General features: G+C 32.2%; 1 long non-coding RNA gene and 1 other non-coding gene across 2 annotated transcripts in view; one reads left to right on the top strand and one right to left on the bottom strand.

The window, feature by feature from the left end:
- The window catches only part of LOC141033619 (uncharacterized), a 25,038-nt gene that overhangs the window by 4,785 nt on the left and 5,253 nt on the right, over positions 1-15,000 (bottom strand). The gene's annotated exons all lie outside the window — the stretch shown is intronic.
- TRNAL-UAG (transfer RNA leucine (anticodon UAG)) lies at positions 5,526-5,605 on the top strand. The gene has a single exon. It is a non-coding gene; the product is annotated as a tRNA-Leu (tRNA).

Here is a 15,000-nt window from a genome sequence, read left to right as displayed (position 1 = left end):
TTTCGAACCATTTCCTATAAGAGAATGGTTTCCATTACTTTGAGAAATGGATTCTTATATCAAACTATAGCTATTGCATTAAAGAAGAAAAGAAACTAATAGAAGTCGAAGACGCGGAATGATAGTGAATAGAGAGAAAGATTCTTCTGATTTTCTTGTTTCTATCTACTAGACGCCGTAGAGAATTGAGAATTTTCATGTCTTTCAATTCTCGTACTCGTAATTGGAAAGTTATGGAAGGAGACCCATCATTTTGCAATGAAAACAACATATAAAACTCTGGACAATTTCGAAATCAGGCCAAGCGTCTTAATACATATGCAAAAAAATGCATTATTGGCCCACCATTGATTAGAAGATTTAGCTTGTATGAATCGCTATTGGTTTGATACGAATAATGACAATCGTTTCAGTATGTTAAGGATACAGATGTATCCACAATTCATTTAGAGTTACTTAATAGTCTATTTCTTATACCATATCTCTATCCCGTGAAATTCTCGAGCCAAAAGATGGATGCATATGCTGTGTTTCATTTTGCTAAATGATATCAATTAAATGGTGTATCAATTCCATAAATTGCATATAGCAATAAATAAATCAGCAAAATTCTTTCTAATATTTTAGATAGAAGAAATGTTTCTTCTATCTAAAATATTAGAAAGAATGTACCCTTCTATCCAAATCCAATTTGCATCGATAAAATAAATCCAAATTCCAGTAGTAGATGAATAATTGCAAATTTGTGTGTGTACGAGATTAGAATAACTTCAAAATAACTGACATAATTTTGTATTTTTCCTGATCAGAAAAATACATGAAAAAGAAAGGAGGTAGAAAAATTTTTGGATTTATGGTTAAAGAAGAAAAAGAAGAAAACAGGGGTTCTGTTGAATTTCAAGTATTCAGTTTCACCAATAAGATACGGAGACTTGCTTCACATTTGGAATTACACAAAAAAGATTTTTCATCGGAAAGAGGTCTACGAAGACTTTTGGGAAAACGTCGACGTTTGCTGGCTTATTTGGCAAAGAAAAATAGAGTACGTTATAAGAAATTAATCGGTCAGTTGAATATTCGGGAGCAGTAATTTAATCGTTCAAATTTTTTTCTTGTTTTATTATTTTTTTAGTAGTCTTATAGTAGTCTTAGATTTTTCATTTTGATGAGCCTCGCTTTGAGGAATTCATGGAATAATCCATTTTCATGGAATAATGAATTAAGGAAGAAAGGATATGAGTCTACCGCTTACAAGAAAAGATCTCATGATAGTCAATATGGGCCCTCAACACCCATCAATGCATGGTGTTCTTCGACTGATCGTTACTCTCGATGGTGAGGATGTTATTGATTGTGAACCCATATTAGGCTATTTACACAGAGGAATGGAAAAAATCGCGGAAAACCGAACTATTATACAATACTTACCTTATGTAACAAGGATATAGAGAGATTGTAGAAAGGGAGTTGTAAATTCCTTAACTTAAGAAAGAAAAAAGAATAAAAACACAGATACATAACATAAAAAAAAGAATAAATAAGACGAGATTCGACCTCCCCCTACATATTTAATTTCCTCTCCTATACAAAAACTAGCAAGACCCACTCCATTGGTAATTCCATCAATAACACCCTTATCAAAAAACTCCGTGAGTTCGGTTAACCCTCTTATACCGAGGGTAAAGACCCTAGTATAGAAAATATCTATATAACCACGATTATATGACCAACTGTATATATTTTTTTTTACTTGATCTAAAAATTCTTTTTTAGGATTTCCTTTGTAAAAAGAGTTTATTAAATCCAAATTCTGAAAAAAAGAATAAGCGGATCCATAGAAGATATATGCTATGAATAAACCAAAGATAGCTAGACTTACAGAAGAAATTGCATTAGTAATAAATTCATATGAATTTACAAAAGAATTAGAACTTTCCTGGGTAAAGTTTATTGAGGGAGTTAACCACTTTGATAATATGGTTAACTCTGCTATTCCATTACCAATTCCTCCATTATCAAAAGAGATTCCTATGAATCCAATGAACAAAGTGAAAAGTAGTAATATAAGAAGAGGAAATAACATAGTATTTCCCGTTTCATGCGGATAGGCAAAAGTGTTTTTAGCCCCAAAAGACGTAGTAAAGGATCCTATCCTATTTCTTGTATTACCTTGAATTTTTGGTATATTTTGTGAAAAAAAAGAAACTCCACTCTTCGTTGTTGATAAAACGAAATCCCTATTCACTCCTTTGGGTATCCTTTTTCCCCATAAGGATATTGAATACAAGGAACTCTCTTTAGTGCTACTGTAATTTTGAAAATGAACACGCAAATACCCATCAAATGTAAGTAAATATATCCGAAACATATAAAAGGCAGTTAATCCTGCAGTAAAGGAGGCTATTATTCCAAAAAAGGGCGAATACAACCAACTATTACTAAGGATTTCATCTTTGGACCAGAAACAAGCAAGAGGTGGAATACCACAAAGAGAAAGTGTACCCCATAAAAAAGTAGTTCTTGTGATTGGAATGTATTTTCTTAAACCGCCCATAAGAACCATATTTTGACTTTTATCTGGTGAATATCCAACAAGAGGTTCCATTGAATGAATAACGGATCCGGATCCCAAGAACAATAAAGCTTTTGAATAAGCATGAGTGATCAAATGGAATAAAGCAGCTTGATAAGAACCTATACCTAGAGCTAACATCATATAACCCAATTGAGACATTGTAGAATAGGCTAAGCTTCTTTTAATATCTCTCTGAGCAAGAGCTAAAGTAGCTCCTAAGAATAGTGTTATTGTACCTACTAAAGAAATAAAACTCATTATCAAAGGTAAAGATATGAAAAGAGGAAGAAGTCGAGCTAGAAGAAAAATTCCCGCAGCAACCATAGTTGCTGCGTGTATAAGAGCCGAAATAGGAGTGGGCCCTTCCATAGCATCGGGTAACCATACGTGAAGAGGGAATTGTGCGGATTTCGCAACTGCACCAAGGAATAATAAAAAAGCACACAAAGTAGTAAGTAAAGAGTTAATTCCATTATTAGGAATCCAGTTATTAGCTATTTTGAACAAATCCCTAAACTCTAAACTACCTGTTATCCAAAAAAAACCTAAAATTCCTAATAATAGACCAAAATCCCCTACACGATTAGTTACAAAAGCTTTTTGACAAGCACTCGCTGCGATTGGTCGTGTAAACCAAAAGCCTATCAATAAATAAGAACACATTCCCACGAGTTCCCAAAAAAAATAAATTTGTATCAAATTGGAGCTAGTAACCAATCCCAACATGGAAGTATTGAAAAAACTTATATAAACAAAAAATCTCAAATATCCTTCATCGTGAGACATATAACCATCACTATAAATAAGAACCAGGATTCCTACAGTAGTAATTAGCATTAACATAATAGAAGTAAGTGGGTCAATCAAGTATCCAAATTCTAAAGAAAAATCATTATTGACGGTCCAAGACCATAGATATTGATAGATCGAACTTCCATTTATTTGTTGAATAGACAGTTGAACTGAGAATACCATAGCTATACTTAAGAGTAAAACACTAGGAAAAGCCCATATGCGACGAAGATTTTTTGTTGCTGTAGGAATAAGAATAAGGCCAAATCCCATTGACATAATAACTGGAAGTGGGAGAAGAGGGATTACCCATGCATATTGATATGTATGTTCCATAAGAAAAGAAATTGCAATTTTTACTTCAATTTTTACTTCAATTTTTCTATAAAATTGTTTCCGATTCACCAAACCAATTCTTATCTCTTTCTGAAAGAATAAATAAAAAGAATAAGAAAAAATACTGAAATTCTTAATTTTTCCAAAATTTATCTCATTGAAATAATTAAAAATTAAGAATGGGTTTAGTTGGTTAAATTAAAAAAGTTAATAAAATAACTTCGTTACCTAGTTATTTTATTAACTAAATAAAGATATTTATAAAAATAAAAAAAAAAAGTGGAATCATTTTACTTTCTATTCATAATTCATTTTTATATTTCTTTAAAACAAAGATGAAACAGCTCTCTTGTTCCATAATTAACTGATTGAGTGAATTCCAATGAAAACCTATGTTTATAAGAAATTATCGAATAGTCCTTACTTCATATAGAACTAAAATCCTAATGACTATAAATTACCTAAGTTTTAGAATGTCTTGTTTAAGAGACTCAGTATTTTTTGTTTTGATTGGAATTCCTTTCCTTTATGGAATACCATTCTGAACTTAATTAACTATTTTCATTTTCCCTTCTTTTTATCCCCCCGTCTTATCTTATATGGGGGATAGGCTTCCATACCAATATCTATATATGGAGTATACTTGATATATAAATAGATATAAATAGATTTAAATGAGAAACCTTTCTATATATTCTATATTATTAAAAAACAAGTATAAAATATATAAAGAAAAAATGTTAAAAAATTCTTGTTGTCTTATCCGCATTAGACAAAATGAAGTAAAAAATAATTCAAAATTTAAGTATCTTTCAGTATCTAAGTATAAATACTAATAAAAAGAAGAAAGAAGGATTGATTTGCAGCAATAGATGTCTTTCACATACAACTAGAAAAAAGTAATTTCCTTTTTGAATGGCAGTTCCAAAAAAACGTACTTCAATGTCAAAAAAGCGTATTCGTAAAAATATTTGGAAGAAAAAGACTTATTTTTCCATAGTACAATCTTATTCTTTAGTAAAATCAAGATCATTTTCGAGCGGTAATGAGCATCCAAAACCAAAGGGTTTTTCTGGGCAACAAACAAATAATAAGATTTTGGAATAATATGAATTGACTTATCAAAAAAGAATTCCAATTATTTAATAATTTTGATTCTTCTTTGAATGTACTTTTATGTGTCGAATTACTCGGTACAATATTCTTAGAACAAAAAACCCCTCTTATCTTATATATACAAGAAAAAAAAGTTTTGTTTGGTATACTGTGTGCTAAGTATTCTTTTCCTATCAATGAACTTTTCATAATTTTCATAATAGAATCCTCATATTCTATTATGAAAATTATGAAAAGTGGAGTATTCTTACAATAGGACTTACAACTTCCACCTATCTTCTCCAAAATCATAAGGTTAGTAAATCTTATTAATAAGAGCATAAAGACTTTCATTCTAGAAATTTTTAAAAAATCCAAAAAGCCTTTTCCATTTATCCATTTTAATTTCATCATTAAATAGAAACCCTTTTGGATTTTTTTCATTGTATTGAAAGAATTTTCAAAATGTAAACGAGAAATTAATTAGAAAAAATTAGTTCTACAATTGCAAGTTAGAAAAAAGAAATTCCAACTCTTTCAAGCAGTGTTTGTGTTTCTATTGGGCAAAGCAAGAGTTTATTGTAAAAAAAAAATGGAAACGATACTACCAAACGAAGTCTATTTTAATGAAAACTCTAATGTTCCTAAATTTTATGGACTTTCCCAATATCGACGATTCCCAAGATAATAGCTATTATTCTTTTAAGTTACCTATTATTTGAAGTTAGCCGCCATGGTGAAATTGGTAGACACGCTGCTCTTAGGAAGCAGTGCTCAAGCATCTCGGTTCGAATCCGAGTGGCGGCATTCTTGAAAAAGAATACAATAGATTAGAAATCAATTCGAAATTTACAATTTTGTAATGGGACCTTCCCCTTATGCTATTTGCAACTTTAGAACATATACTAACTCATATCTCTTTCTCAACGATTTCAATTGTGATTACGATTCATTTTATAACCTTATTAGTTCGTGAACTTGGAGGATTACGTGATTCGTCAGAAAAAGGAATGATAGTTACTTTTTTCTCTATAACAGGATTCTTAGTTTCTCGTTGGGCTTCCTCGGGACATTTTCCATTAAGTAATTTATATGAGTCATTGATCTTCCTTTCATGGGCCCTGTATATTCTTCATACCATTCCTAAAATACAGAACTCTAAAAATGATTTAAGCACAATAACTACGCCAAGTACTATTTTAACGCAAGGCTTTGCCACATCGGGTCTTTTAACTGAAATGCATCAATCCACGATACTAGTACCTGCTCTACAATCTCAGTGGTTAATGATGCATGTCAGTATGATGTTATTAAGCTATGCAACTCTTTTGTGCGGATCCTTATTATCTGCCGCTATTCTAATCATTAGATTTCGAAATAATTTCCATTTCTTTTCTAAAAAGAAAAAAAATGTTTTAAATAAAACATTTTTCTTTAGTGATATTAAATATTTTTATGCAAAAAGAAGTGCTTTAAAAAGAACCTCTGTCCCTTCATTTCCAAATTATTACAAATATCAATTAACGGAGCGTTTGGATTCTTGGAGTTATCGTGTCATTAGCCTAGGATTTACCCTTTTAACCGTAGGTATTCTTTGTGGAGCAGTATGGGCTAATGAGGCCTGGGGATCCTATTGGAATTGGGATCCTAAGGAAACTTGGGCATTTATTACTTGGACCATATTCGCAATTTATTTACATAGTAGAACAAATACAAATTGGAAGGGTACGAATTCTGCACTTATAGCTTCGATAGGATTTCTTATAATTTGGATTTGTTATTTTGGTATAAATCTATTAGGAATAGGCTTACATAGTTATGGTTCGTTTACATTAACACCTAAATGATTACATAAAATAAAACCTTCATGAAATGAAGGTTTTTACTTTTATGTTTTATTTGAGAACCCCTTGAACGCCTTCTCAAAGGGTTCTCAAAAATTCGAGATAGATCTAATTATACTTTTTTACTTATTTCTGCATTAATAGAGCAGACGAGTAAAAAAAAGCAAACCTATTTAGGATAATAATTGGATAAGAGAGCCTCTACCCTGTCAACGGATAGGGAGAGAACAAAATCTGGATAAATACCAATTCCTATTACTGGTAAAAAGATACAGATTAAAATAAAGAGTTCTCGTGGTCCAGAATCCACAAAATTTGCGTTTGGAACATTAAATAGCTTGTATCCATAGAACATCTGGCGTAACATAGATAATAAATAAATAGGAGTTAATATCATTCCAATTGCCATTACAAAAGTAATTAGTGTTTTTGGCATTAACAGAAATTTTGGACTAGTAATTAGTCCAAAAAATACTACTAATTCTGCGACAAAACCACTCATTCCTGGTAAGGCAAGAGAAGCCATTGAAAAGCTACTAAACATGGTAAAAATTTTAGGCATTGGGATGGATATTCCCCCCAGTTCTTCGAGATAAACAAGACGCATTCTATCAGAAGCGGTTCCTGCCAAGAAAAAAAGTGTAGCACCAATAAATCCATGGGATAATATTTGTAAAATAGCTCCATTGAGTCCAATGTTGGTTATGGAACCAATTCCTATAATTATGAAACCCATGTGAGATACAGAGGAATAAGCTATTCTTTTTTTGAAATTTCGTTGACCAAGAGAAGTTGAAGCTGCATAGATTATTTGGATCGCTCCTATTATTACTAACCAGGGCGAAAATAGATAATGAGCATGAGGTAACAATTCCATGTTGATCCGAATCAATCCATATGCTCCCATCTTTAATAATATTCCCGCTAAAAGCATACATGTACTATAATGTGCTTCCCCATGGGTATCTGGTAACCACGTATGTAGGGGTATAATCGGCAATTTGACAGCATAAGCAATAAGGAAGCCAAAATATAAAAGTATTTCCAAGGTTGCAGGGTATGATTGATTAATTAATCTTTCCAAATCTAATCCTGGTTCGTTGGAACCATATAAGCCCATACCCAGAACTCCGATTAAGAAAAAAATGGAACCGCCTGCAGTATACAAAATAAACTTTGTAGCTGAATATAGACGCCTCTTCCCCCCCCACATGGATAAAAGTAAGTAAACAGGAATTAATTCTAACTCCCACATGATAAAAAAAAGTAAAAGGTCTCGCGAAGAAAATAATCCTATTTGACCACTATACATTGCGAGCATCAGGAAATAGAATAATCGCGAATTCCGTGTAATTGGCCAAGCTGCTAAAGTAGCTAAAGTAGTGATAAATCCTGTCAATAAAATAGATCCTAATGAAAGTCCATCGATTCCCAATCTCCAGTGGAAATCGAAGACATCTATCCATTTATAATCCTCCTTTAATTGGATTAAGGGATCCTCCAGTTGGAAATGATAACAGAACGCATAAGTCATTAGAAGGAATTCTAATAAACAAATAGATATAGTATACCACCTAACGACTTTGTTTCCCTTATGAGGTAAAAAGAAAATTAATGAACCTGCAAATATCGGCAAAACAACAAGTATTGTTAACCAAGGAAAATAACTCATGATAAAGTGATAAAGACAAGATACGTTTTGACCAGAAAAGCCCGTGCTCGATTATTTCGAGCACAGGCTTCTTCGGTAAAGAGGAATCAGACGATTCGAGTGAAGTTTTTTGTAACGTATCAATAAGATAGAGCCATGCTACGTGTTGTTTCAGGCCCTAAATAAACGCGGACACTTAAAAAATCTGTCGGGCAGGCAGATTCACATCTCTTACAACCCACACAATCTTCGGTTCTCGGCGCGGAAGCAATTTGCTTGGCTTTACATCCATCCCAGGGTATCATTTCTAATACATCTGTTGGACAAGCTCGTACACATTGAGTGCATCCTATACATGTATCGTAAATTTTTACGGAATGTGACATTGGATCTATAAATTTTTCTTTTCAACATAAAATTTTTCGATCTGGTAAAAATGAAATTAGTACTATAATGAGTCATATGTATTGTAGACACCAGACGAAGCAATGGTTTATCCAAACTTCAAAAATAAAAATCTATTTTTTAATCTGTTTGTGAGAAAGCGTGAAGAGAGCCAAGAGACTTTAATTTTGGATTTCAACAATAAGAAATAAGAAAGAATTTTACGAATTGTACAGACGAATTCGAATTAGCCAATAAATTGGCTATCGTCTTTTCAATATAAATTATTGCAATATTCAAATTGCAATATCAATGAATTACAAATACAAAAATTCATTTAAGTGAAAAAGAATACTATGCAATAATCTACTAAAAAAAGCAATAATCTACTAAAAAAAATGGATATTCTCAAATAATACTAAGAAAATAGTATTGATTTCTATTTATTTTAATATGTGCGCCTTTGTTTAGAGGATTCTATGTCTAATTATTCAAAATTCTAATTATTCAATAAATTAGATTGATTGATACGAGTGGATTTCCTATTACGATGGATGGAAGAAAGAATGGATAGTCCAATAGCGGCTTCAGCAGCCGCAAGGGCTATAACAAAAATTGCGAAAATATCTCCTTTTAATTGGCGACTATCAAATAGATCAGAAAATGTTACGAGATTTAGATTAATTGAATTCAGTATAAGTTCAAGACATATTAGAGCTCTAACCATGTTTCGGCTTGTGATCAATCCATAGATACCAATCGAAAATAAATAGACACTCAAAAAAAGTACATGCTCAAACATCATTAACTAACTCCTTATCAATCTCGATTCATTTCAATATGAGGGCAAGAATTGAACCGATTCAATTAATTACAATAGAACAATTACACAACAAAAGAGAAAATAAAGGAGGTATTTGTTGGCAGTAGATGGATTTTACTAAATCAAAATTGTGATTCTTTAGTTATTTATTTTAGATTTGCAATTCTTATAATTTGTACTTTTTCTAAGTTTTCTTATTGCCGAGCCATAGTAATTGCACCTATTAAAGAAACTAGAAGAATTATGGAAATGAGTTCAAACGGAAGATAAAAATCGGTTGCTAAATGAATTCCAATTTGTTGAACATTATTTATGAGACCCTGTTCTACTATTTGGTTTGATCTTGTAGTCCAAAGAATTCCATACCACGACGTATCTGGGATAGTAGTCATTAGCGAAAAAACAATAGTTATACAAACGAGTGAAGTGAACCCATCTCCAATAGTCCAATAATTCTTATCTTTAGACCATTCTGAGCCATTTACGAACATTACAGCGAATATGATCAAGACATTTATGGCTCCCACATAAATAAGAAGTTGTGCGACAGCTACAAAGTAGGAATTTAATAAAAAATAGAATAAGGATATACAAACAAGAACTAATCCCAGCGAAAAGGCAGAATAAATGGGGTTGGTAAGTAATACTACTCCTAGACCCCCTAGTAGAAGAACAAATCCCCCAAATAGCATAAGAATCTCATGTATTGGTCCAGGTAAATCCATTATGGATAAAAAGAAATTAATAGTATAAAATTTTTCATGAACTGACTAAAACTAAAGGATTCAAGGAAGGAAAAAAGGATTTGGGTATTTTTTTGTGTATAAACTGTATAGTTATAAATTATATTATATCACGAAAATCTAGTCTGATTTAAAATAAGAAATAATTTCCAATAAGCAGTAGTTTTTCTTTATAGTTTAATTTTAAAGTTTAATAAAGAATTATTAGATTTTTATAACAAAAAGACAAAATCAAAGTTTAGTAATCAGTAATCGTTCTTGAATTCGAAGATTTTTCTTTGTTTATTTTACTTTCAGACGAATTCCTAATTGTTTGAATTGTGTAATCTCCCATTATGGAGATTGGTAACCGACTTAAAGCAATTTGATTGTAATTCAATTCATGACGATCATAGGTAGAAAGTTCATATTCTTCAGTCATTGATAAACAGCTTGTTGGACAGTACTCAACACAATTGCCACAAAATATACAAACTCCGAAATCAATACTATAATTAAGCAATTGTTTTCTTTTAATATCCTTTTCAAATCTCCAATCCACAACGGGTAAATCTATCGGACATACGCGAACACATACTTCACAAGCAATACATTTATCAAATTCAAAGTGGATTCGCCCTCGGAAACGCTCTGGTGTAATTGATTTTTCATAAGGGTAGTGAATCGTTATAGGTAAACGATTTGTGTGGGATAAGGTAGTTATGAAACTTTGACCTATGTACCTTGTAGCACGTATTGTTTGTTGACCATAACTCATGAACCCAGTTACCATAGGGAACATATTCATTCTAAATATCTATGAAAAAGATATGTTTCTTTCTCTTGTTTGAGAGAGCTTTTGTGTTGAAAATATTCTTACTATTATTGTATTATCTTATTTATAGTGAAACAAGTTGAGAAGAGGTTGTTAATAAGAGATTGCCCAGGGAAATAGGTAAAAGAAATTTCCATCCAAGATTTAATAACTGATCCATTCTCATCCTCGGTAAAGTCCATCTTATTGTGATAGAAATGAAGAGAAATAAATAAGCTTTAGTTAATGTAATAAATATACCCATTGTCATTTCCAAAATTCCAACTGCTTTATTCATTTGGAAAAAATCAAAAAAGGATATATAGGGAATAGAGAAATTCCACCCGCCCAAGTAGAGAACTGTTACAAATAAAGAAGAAACTAATAAATTTAGGTAAGAAACAAGATAAAATAAACCATATTTGATACCGGAATATTCAGTTTGGTAACCTGCTACTAATTCTTCCTCCGCTTCTGGTAAATCAAAGGGTAATCTTTCACATTCTGCCAAAGAAGAAATTAAAAAAACCAGAAAACCTATAGGCTGACGCCAAATATTCCATCCAAAAAAACCGTATTTTGACTGTGCTTCAACTATATCAACTGTACTTGAACTGTTAGATAATCATAGTCGATGATAACATCACAGTTCCCACCGCTATTTCAAAACCGTACATGAAACCTTAGCTTCATACGGCTTCTCTATGATCAGAAAAAAGAAAGGACTGTTTTGTTCCTAGCCCCTGGGGCGTAGATAGAATTAGATAAAATAAAATAAATAGATTTGAAAGTCCTAAATTAGACCAAAGGAATTCCGTCTGCTAGAATAAGAAAAAGCGCTTCCGAATTGATCTCATCCTTTATAATATAATGAAAATTTTTCTTTGTTCAGTAATAACTTAATCTTGGAATAAAACACTTGTTACTTGTTATAGGAATTCAATTAATAAATGGAAAGAGTTGGGTATTAGTTCATGAGCAATTCTGCATGAATATGGATAGAGGAAGGAAATAATGAAAATTTTTTCTAGTGCACTCCATATCTTTTTTACTATTCTTCTTTCCCCAGGGAGGGGGTATTCAAAAAGAAAAAATGGATAAAGGGTTAATTCGTTCTTGATAGCCATTTCCTTAACAAGTGAATGGGAACATACTCTGGATCGGAATCCGAAGAAAGTACTACTTGATAATTTCTACAAATTGCAAGTCCTTATTATGATTCCTTTTATGGGCAAAAATCTCTAATGTTTTAGATTTTCCATTACTAATCCTTTATGTACTTTAGTGTTCCTAACCCTTCACTAACTTTTGGTGGATTCTTCTTATGGATTATTAAGTTATAGTAATAACTAGGAGTATTCTAGTAATGGAATTCCATATCGTGAATCCTTTATTCTTGGCCGCTTCAAGATATGATGACTAATTAAAAAATATCAACCTTGGGATAAAGAGTTTACACTGCTTATGTTTACTTCCACTTTTTTCTTGTACGTAGGAAATGAGATTTTTTCTTTTTACTACAAATTTTTAAGCTGTTTTGTTTCACTCATATAGCTATCTAGTTTAACTTACCAACCCAAATACTAAATAAGAAAAGGAATATAAATAGTTAATGGATTTTATAGGAAAAAGATCTATTTTAACGAATCACACGTAGAGATATTGCTAGCACACAAAAAGTTAATGGTATTTCATAACTAATGGATTGAGCAGCAGCTCGTAGACCGCCTGAAAAAGAATATTTATTATTTGAGCTATATCCTGCCATAAGAAGACCAATAGGAGCTATACTTGAAATGGCAATCCATAAAAAAACACCAATACTAAGATCGGCTAAAACAAAATGATATCCCAAAGGGATAACTAAAAAACTTAATAAAACTGATATGACTGCTATAGAGGGTCCAATGCTAAATAAAGAAATATCTCCTCGGGATGGCAGAATATCTTCTTTTAAAAGTAGCTTAGTCCCATCTGCTATAGCTTGAAGCAGGCCCAGGGGGCCAGCATATTCAGGACCAATACGTTGTTGTATCGACGCAGATATTTCTCTTTCTAACCACACAATTACGAGTACCTCTATTGTTATTCCCAAAAGGAGGGTCAAAATGGGTAGAATCGATATCAGTCCATAGACTTCTTTTAATAATTCCAATTTCGAAAAAGAATTGATAGTTTCTACCTCTACCCTATCTATTATCATTTCAACGATCAACTTCCCCCATAATGATATCTATACTACCTAATATCGTCATGATATCAGCCAATTTCATTTTTTTAACTAGCTGAGGAAGAATTTGCAAATTAATAAACCCGGGTGGACGGATTTTCCATCTCCAGGGGAAAAGGCTATCATCTCCTACTAGATAAATCCCTAATTCACCTTTTGGGGCTTCTACTCTTACATAAAGCTCTTGTCTTGACAATTCAAAATTGGGCGAAGGTTTTTTACCAAGAAATTTATACTCAAAATCATTCCATTCAGAATTCTTTTCTTTCTTAAAGCGTCGGACTTCTAAATTCTCATAAGGTCCTCCAGGAATTTTTTCTACAGCTTGTTGAATTATTTTGATGGATTCCCTCATTTCACCAATTCGTACTAAATAGCGAGCTAACGAATCCCCTTCTTTTTGCCATTGGACTTTCCAATCAAATTGGTTGTAAGACTCATAAGGATCTACTTTACGAAGATCCCATTGTATTCCAGAAGCTCGTAACATCGGTCCCGATAAGCCCCAATTTACTGCTTCTTCTCCGCTAATAAAACCTACTCCTTCAACTCGCTCTAAAAAAATTGGATTCTGTGTAATAAGTTGTTGATATTCAACAACTCCGCGTAAAAAATAATCACAGAAATCTAAACATTTATCGATCCATCCATAAGGTAGATCGGCGGCTACTCCTCCGATGCGAAAGTAATTGTGCATCATTCGCATACCTGTAGCAGCTTCAAATAGATCATATATTAATTCTCTCTCTCTAAAAATATAGAAAAAAGGAGTCTGTGCGCCGAGATCCGCCATAAAAGGTCCAAGCCATAGCAAGTGAGAAGCTATCCGGCTTAATTCTAACATAATTACCCTAATATAGCTGGCTCTTTGTGGTATTTGAATATTCTCCAAGAATTCTGGTGCATTTACTGTTATTGCTTCTGTAAACATAGTAGCTAAATAATCCCACCTTGTTACATAAGGTAAGTATTGTATAATAGTTCGGTTTTCCGCGATTTTTTCCATTCCTCTGTGTAAATAGCCTAATATGGGTTCACAATCAATAACATCCTCACCATCGAGAGTAACGATCAGTCGAAGAACACCATGCATTGATGGGTGTTGAGGGCCCATATTGACTATCATGAGATCTTTTCTTGTAAGCGGTAGACTCATATCCTTTCTTCCTTAATTCATTATTCCATGAAAATGGATTATTCCATGAATTCCTCAAAGCGAGGCTCATCAAAATGAAAAATCTAAGACTACTATAAGACTACTAAAAAAATAATAAAACAAGAAAAAAATTTGAACGATTAAATTACTGCTCCCGAATATTCAACTGACCGATTAATTTCTTATAACGTACTCTATTTTTCTTTGCCAAATAAGCCAGCAAACGTCGACGTTTTCCCAAAAGTCTTCGTAGACCTCTTTCCGATGAAAAATCTTTTTTGTGTAATTCCAAATGTGAAGCAAGTCTCCGTATCTTATTGGTGAAACTGAATACTTGAAATTCAACAGAACCCCTGTTTTCTTCTTTTTCTTCTTTAACCATAAATCCAAAAATTTTTCTACCTCCTTTCTTTTTCATGTATTTTTCTGATCAGGAAAAATACAAAATTATGTCAGTTATTTTGAAGTTATTCTAATCTCGTACACACACAAATTTGCAATTATTCATCTACTACTGGAATTTGGATTTATTTTATCGATGCAAATTGGATTTGGATAGAAGGGTACATTCTTTCTAA

The sequence above is a fragment of the Aegilops tauschii genome, unplaced genomic scaffold, assembly GCF_002575655.3.
Source record: "Aegilops tauschii subsp. strangulata cultivar AL8/78 unplaced genomic scaffold, Aet v6.0 ptg000696l_obj, whole genome shotgun sequence".
NCBI classification, from domain to species: Eukaryota; Viridiplantae; Streptophyta; class Magnoliopsida; order Poales; family Poaceae; genus Aegilops; species Aegilops tauschii.
Note: the sequence above shows the minus strand (reverse complement) of the source record. Positions and strands in the feature narration are given on the sequence as shown.